The sequence below is a fragment of the Penaeus monodon genome, chromosome 31 (genome assembly GCF_015228065.2).
Source record: "Penaeus monodon isolate SGIC_2016 chromosome 31, NSTDA_Pmon_1, whole genome shotgun sequence".
NCBI lineage: Eukaryota > Metazoa > Arthropoda > Malacostraca > Decapoda > Penaeidae > Penaeus > Penaeus monodon.
In genome coordinates this window covers 7,388,193-7,388,491 of record NC_051416.1, presented here as the reverse complement: position 1 = coordinate 7,388,491, position 299 = coordinate 7,388,193, and positions in this window count along the sequence as shown.

The following is a 299-nucleotide window of genomic DNA, read 5'->3' as shown; positions in this document are numbered from 1 at the left end:
GTCTTAAATGACTAAAATAATGAATGGAATATGGATGTTGGTCATAAAACAACAGATTTTTTCTCTTTTTCCGGAATATGAATTCCTTCCGATTCATTCAATCTGGTAACATGAATACGTGCTTGATTCCCTTACTGACGGACACTGGACTCGAGGCCCCTGCTGCACGCGGCCTTGCTCGCCCAGGGAAGGATGACTCGGTGTCCCGTCGAAGTAAACAGCAGCTCCTTTAACCTTGGAGGCCTTTCTTTCCTACAACGAAGGCCAAGGACTCATGTTGAAACTCAGAATCTAGGAGG